We start from the raw sequence: 6,303 nt of genomic DNA, 5'->3' as shown, positions 1-6,303 counted from the left end.
TCTGTCAGCTTAGGAAGAGAGTTTTTCCTTTAGGTTATTCATAGAAACTCTAGTGAATAGAGATTTTCACATGGTTTGTGCAACAAAAGTATTAGTCAGGTTATCATTAGATGACCTTTGACTGGCTGCGCAGGAAAAATGGCGGCAATTAGAGACAAAACGGGACCGGAAAAATGGAAAAATTGTGAGTATATGCCTGTTGTAAGATATAAGTAGGAGAGGAAAAAAAAAAATAAAAAATAATAATGTATAGATATGTATGTAGAGGGGTGTGACGTTAGTATAAAGTAAGTTATGTTAATGAAAAAAAAATTAAGGTAGAAGTGCCCAGTAGAGAGCAGGTGTCCTCTGTGAACGTGAGAAAGCCGGCAAGTTTTTGATTGTCTGAATTAAGCTACGAATGCTGAGATAATAGAAGTTATTGAGTTTGAAGAGAAAAAAAAATTGTTCTTCCCTGCTGTGTGTCTAAGCTTTGTCTCTGAACTAAATTTTTTCTCTCTGTGAAAAAGAAAACTGTCCGTTTTAATCTGACTTTGTTTGGAAAAAAGTTTCCCTCGCTGTTCCGTCTCTTTGTTTGAAAAAACGGGTTGAGGGAAGTCACCCCTCCTCCGTCTTCTCCCTCAATGCATTTCAGTACCTGTCTGAAGTAAAGCAAACTGGTAGTTGTATTGCTAGTTTGAAAAGAGAAAAAATTTGTGTTTCTCAGCTTTGTCTTTCTAAACTCCAGTTTCTGTCTCTCTCTGTCTCTTTTGCTCTGCCCTAACCCTTTCTCTTGTCTCTGAAAAAAGAAAAATAAAGTTAATGGCTTCCTGTTCCCTTGCTGGTCAGTCTTCTTTGTGTGAAAGAAAGAGACCCCCACCTTTTTCCTCCCTCGATGCCTTCCACAGAGCTATCACGTGAGCTGGAAGGCGGGCTTTTTGAGCTTCTCCTTTGTTCACTACGATGGAGGGGAGGGGGGAGGAAAGAGGAAAGGAGAAAATTCCACAGCATGGAGATTCTTTGTCTGCAATTTTATGATTTTTCAAAAACAGGTATCGATCTTTAAAATATGCTTAAATATTAACATATTGTGGATTTAAAATGTAGGAACTTGCAATGAAATTAATAATGTAAGCAAGGATCCAGAGGGTTTATTGAAAAACTTTACCAGCCCTATAACAAGGAAATGCATGCTGTTTTGAGTTCCGAGATTTGCTTGTATACTTTCTTGTGAATTTCTAATTGTTTCGTAAGGCACTTGAAGTTAATTCAAAGTTGTTTTTGATGTTCAGGAAACAAAGAAAGTTTGCGTATGTTGTTAAGTTCCAAAGGGGTTTTGCAGCAGAGTTTATATAGCTCAATGATCTGTGCTGTTAAGAACAATGGAGGTACTTTAGTAGTTTTAGGAGCTGTTTGCCTGAAGGCTCTGTACGAGCCATTTATGCATGAATGTATCCTAGAACAAGAAAAAAACAAATACGTTATGTAGCCTGAATTTTTCCCTTGTTTCTTTATATTTTAAAAAGATTATAAGAGTGTTGCAAGAAAGGTAATGTAGGGTCAGAAGGAATTAGACTGTGATATTAAATGAGGTGGATTTTGCCATAAGTGAATGGATAAAAGAAGTTTGAACAGCTAGATGGGTTTTAACACTGAATTGTTATATTGGAATTGGAATGTGAGAGAAAGTTTTGTGAAAAATGTGAAGGAAAGAGTTATGGAATGTATTTAGCAGTGAACGAATTTATTTTGTGCAAAGGAAAAGATTTATTCCAATAAACAGATGCCATGCCTAAAAGAAATATTGTTTTGTGACAGTGTGCATAAGGAAAAAAAGTTTCCTTGCCTTTGTATTTTTATCTCAGGGTTCAAATTAGTTTTGAATATGAATTTTTGTGCCCCTGCATGGTTTATAAAGTATTTTTAAAATTGTGCATTGCCCAAAATGTATGATTAGGGAGTAATTAAATTTAAATGCATTTTAAAATTAAATTTGGGCAGTTTAAAATAAAAAGATTAACAAAAATAGAGGTTAAGTACCTATATTTTTTTTAAATTAAAATAAATGTGAAACAAAGGGCTTGTAACCTTGTTAACGGAAATTAATAATTATAATAAACTTTTATGTAAGTGGATGAATTCGGAATTGAAATTTTGCTTAATTTTTACTAGTAAGCTCTTCAGGATAGGAACCTAATAAAGAATATGGATTGAGAATAATTCCCTGGTGTTAGGAAAAAAGAAAGTCGAATTTTACCATGTAGAGAATGTGTCTGCATGTTTAAATTTTCCTGTGGCCATATTTGGTACCACAGGACCCTGAAAAAAGTCTATTTAATCTGTGTGTTTTGTGTTTCAGTTAAGAAACCTTCTTTGAATCTTTTTCAACAATTCAACACAGAGACTGTGACTCTGCGATGCAAGAACTAGTCATGTTTGCAGAGGGGAAAATGTTCTACGTGTTTCTTTTCTTCTTTGTTCTTTTGTTAATGACCATGCGCTTTCCTTCCAGGATTTACACTGACCAGCAGTACCACATTCCACCACTAAAGCTGTGGAGAACACAGAGAAAAATTCCGAAGCTGAATTTTCGGCGGGAATTTCAGTGTTCCTTTGTCTTTGTTCAACTAATTAGATGTGCTTCTTTCAGTTGTACCAGTACGGATGTGTTTTTCCCTCGGGTAAAAGAGAGAAAGAAACAGCAATTCCGTAGTTACAGAACAGATGAGCTTGAATCCTGAAAACGTTGCAGCATGAACTTTTTAAAGCCATGATTTAACACTGAAATTAATTTAGAGACTCCGACCTTACAAGTTGCTAAAACTATTTGCAAAAGACATTTCTGGACTCATAAAAAAAATTTTGAAAGAAAAAAAGACTTTATCTTAAACCACGTTACTTTAAATCACTCCATTTGAATTAGGCTTCTGAACTTTAATTATGCTTTTACATAATTCAATAGGCTTATTCTGATATTGTGTTAACAACTGTATTTTCTTTATCATTGTCTTCATGCATTGTTCTCAGAAAATATTTTGTTTATCCTGTATTTTAAATTTTATTTCATATGACTGTATTTCCATATACAGTGGCAGCTTCTAAGCTGTTACACAGTGCCACAATGTCTCTTATTGGATTTAACTGCTGATATCATCAGTCCTTTTAATGATTTTAATTTAAATTTAGTGCATTATCTGCACATGAGTTACATTTCCATATTAAGCATATATTTGGTTTTCTTAACACTGTGCATTATTTTACACTTTATTGATTTAATTCCAGGATTCTATAACATAACACTTTTGAGCATAGGGACCAATTAAGTTAGATCATACTGAGGTTCTCTTTATCTTAGGGAAATCTAGGGTTCTATTTTTCTGTAACTACTTTCTCTAAATTTTCTGACCTTTTTTAACTTCAAAAGTACTGGAGTTTCATGAATACCTCTATGAATAAAACAACAGACGTCTCTGCTCTAGGACTGTACTTGCACCTAGAACAGACACTGTCTAACTACCACTGGAATGGTAAGTTTCCTGTATGATATGGTTTAGGCAGCAACTTACATAAATGTACACTTGAATGGGTTTTATCTAGAATAGTGGATGGGATTTGCTTGCATTCTCACTAGAGAATTCAAGTAAGCTTTGGGTAAGATCTTCTAGGCACCTGCCTTTGCAGGCCTAGGTAGTACATTTTTCTGGCTTTTGCTATCTAATTGGCATTAAAAGAATATACTTGCACAGACACACACTGATCCATAAGAAGAACCGTACCCAGAGCAAACCCCAGTGCCACAGATAAGACCACGAGCTCAATTATGAATATTACTTCATAAATTCAGTAATATTCAAGAGGGGATTGAGGAGTAGTGGCTTGTGGCCAGCAGGGGGTGCTGGTTATGGGACGGAAATGGGAATGGATGTCAGGACATGATAAGTGCAGTATTTTTTGTGGAAGTTTTTCTACAAAAGCGCCAGTTTTTCGTATGATTCTGGGTAATTCTAGTTAGATACATCTGTGTCAGTTAGGGACATGCCCAAATAGAAGCGTACGGAAAAACAGGTGAATAAAATTCTAAATATAATGTAGCTAAGGCCAGAGAAAAACACACTAAGGATTAATATAAGGGAAAGCATAATAATATCTGTTTATGTACTTTGCTGTTGAGCCAAATCATGGTGGAAATCATGATTACATGGAATCCATTTTGGGTTCTCAGTTTGTACTATATCTGTCCTGTCTTTGGACACCATTTTGGGCAAGTGAATAGTATTCTGTCTTCTTTGTCCTCTCTGAGTTTTCCCGCTCCCAGCAGCGTGGTGTTAATTAATACCGCATGTGCTATAGACTGGCTAGGAAGATCACGTGTCCTAAACTAAGAGATAAAATGCATTAAGTATGAATGTGTGCAAGGGGCCCCGAACGAACGAAGGAATGATTGATATATGAGAGATATATGAAAGAATAGTGTGTACTTAATTTCTAATATTTTATATATTTTAAACCTGAAGAAACACTAAGGAAAATCCTTTTTTTTTTTTTTTTTTTTAGTTCAATAATTTTATTGAATATTATAAGTAATATACAGAAAGCAGTTCAAATACATAAAAATTGAATAAGAAATAGTGATGTAGAACAAAAGAAATCATAATTGCAGTCATTTGCATATAATAGATTAGTAAGAAGAATTCAGAGTATTTGAAACTGCTAAGAAAAGAAATAGAGAGGATAGAGAAGCAAAGAGGATGAAGTAAAAAGAAAAAAGAGAGATGAAGAAAGAGAGAGAGAAAAAGAGAGAGAAAGAGAGAGAGGCAAAAATGTCTACAAGGCAGAATGAACATATGAATCTAAGAATGACCAAGGTGATTTATTTCGCATCAAATTTGTAGAATAACGGGATATCAAGTTCTTTTCATATGCATATGATTCGAATTTGTGGTACATGCTCAAGGAGTTCCACCAGAAGGTGTAGTCTAATAGTGCGGGTGACTTCCAGTTTTTCAAAATGTGCATAAGAGCTGTCACAAACATGGTGTCAATAAGTTTAGGAGGACAGTTAGATAATGCAAAACAAGGGTGTTGAAAACGAAGGATTATAATATCTATGGAAATAGCTTCTGAACATTTGGTAATAGATTTTATGGTGTCCCAGATACGAATCCAAAAGGAATGAACCATAGTGCAGTGAAGAAGCATGTGATCAAGAGTTCCAGGCTCTTTCAAACAGTTCCAACAGATAGGATCTTGTTTCAGTTTCGCTTTCCACATTCGAAATGGAGTCCATACTGCATTCCACATAACAAAGAACATTGATTGCGAAACTCTTGAGGATAATAGAAGACGATTTGTAGATGACCAGAAGAGTTCCCAATCTATTTCAGAAAGCGTGGTCTTTAGAATAGAGCCCCAATGGTTCATGGATTGAGGTGTGAAGGTGAAGGTATGATCTCTTAAGATACTATAAAAAAGAGATATTGCCTTACCTTTCAGTAAAGCCAAAGTAGACCAGTGACGAATAGTTTGTTGAGAGGTCATAAAGTCAGGGCGCATTTGCACATTAGATAATATTCCAGTAAGCATAAGCCATTGAGGATATACAGAGGATGAGAGTGAGTTTACAGAACAAAAAGTATCAAATGGGATAAATGAAGTAGAGGAAATCAATTGATGAACAAACCACACACCCGCCCGCTGCCACTTCTTCCATGAAAGGGATCTACCCTTATTTTGAATTTTAGAATTATTCCAAAGGGACATGAGTGGGCCTTCAGCAACAGAGATCTCAGCCGCTGTGTCTAATAGTTGAAAAGCATGTTGCGTTGCACTCAGCAAAGAATACTTTCTCAAGTGTCTAGGTATCGACACTGTAAGGAAGCAAGAAATGTGTAGTGGTGCACATAAAAAGCATTCCATTTCGAACCATGCTGGTTTATCTTGTGGATAAGAGTCAACAATCCAGTGAGCTCCGTATTTGGCTAAGGATGCGATGTAATAATAATAAAAATCAGGTAAATTTAAGCCACCTTTAATTTTAGAGGCCTTCAGCTTGGCAAGAGCGATACGAGGTTTTTTCTTGTTCCAAATAAATTCAGAAATTTTCATATTAAGCCAATGGAAGAGCGGTTTATGGCAGAGAAGGGGAAGCATGGCTAGAATATAATTAATTTGTGGGGCTAAGGTCATTTTAATGGAGGCTATTCTACCCCACCAGGACAGATAAAGCGGGGACCAACGAGATGTAGTACTTGAAACCAAGTTTTTGATTTTAGATATACTGAGATCCTGAGCAAGTAATGGGTCTTTATGTATTAAAATCCCCAA

General features: G+C 35.5%; 1 long non-coding RNA gene across 1 annotated transcript; it reads left to right on the top strand.

Annotated features, from left to right (window-relative positions):
- Positions 1 to 617: 617 nt before the first annotated feature.
- Positions 618 to 3,029, top strand: LOC117355992. Its single transcript, XR_004538500.1, has 2 exons — positions 618 to 1,031; positions 2,339 to 3,029. It is a non-coding gene; the product is annotated as an uncharacterized LOC117355992 (long non-coding RNA).
- Positions 3,030 to 6,303: the final 3,274 nt, after the last annotated feature.

Source organism: Geotrypetes seraphini, chromosome 2, assembly GCF_902459505.1.
Source record: "Geotrypetes seraphini chromosome 2, aGeoSer1.1, whole genome shotgun sequence".
Classification (NCBI taxonomy): domain Eukaryota; kingdom Metazoa; phylum Chordata; class Amphibia; order Gymnophiona; family Dermophiidae; genus Geotrypetes; species Geotrypetes seraphini.
The sequence above is the reverse complement of the archived record's forward strand: the minus strand, read 5'-3'. Positions and strand labels throughout refer to the sequence as shown.